Genomic DNA, 521 nt, shown 5'->3' with positions numbered 1-521 from the left:
AGTTTATCACCAAGCCTGATACATTCTGAGTGTCCTGACAAAATCAAATTTCTTTTCAAATTTGATAACTAGAACCTAGAACATGGAGCTCTTTCCACAGTTCTGATTTTAGGAATCTTTGTTTCTGTGGCCAGATAGCCATCCATTTAGACTTTTCTCTCCCCTTAAATGTAGTACTCTGTTGATACAAATTATCTGTCTCTCACTCTAATATTCTTCGTGGGAAATAAAAATCTCAGGAAATATAGACAATTCATGCAATCATTTAAGAAAAAGTTATTGAGCATCTCTATACATCTGGCACTATGCTAGACATTGGGAGTACAGCAGAAAGAAACAATAGTAACCCTTTTGTCATTGCATCTTGGAACATAACCAATGTTGCAGACTAAAATTTTGTTATTGAGTTATGAGCTGTTGATTCAGTTCTGGATTTATTGTATTGATCAAATGAAGCATCGTATGTAAAGAACCTATTGTGGTCCCTGCTGGATAAAGAGTACTCAATACTGGTTAGTTTC

The sequence above is a fragment of the Propithecus coquereli genome, unplaced genomic scaffold (genome assembly GCF_000956105.1).
Source record: "Propithecus coquereli isolate 6110/MARCELLA unplaced genomic scaffold, Pcoq_1.0 Scaffold317, whole genome shotgun sequence".
NCBI classification, from domain to species: Eukaryota; Metazoa; Chordata; class Mammalia; order Primates; family Indriidae; genus Propithecus; species Propithecus coquereli.
Note: the sequence above shows the minus strand (reverse complement) of the source record.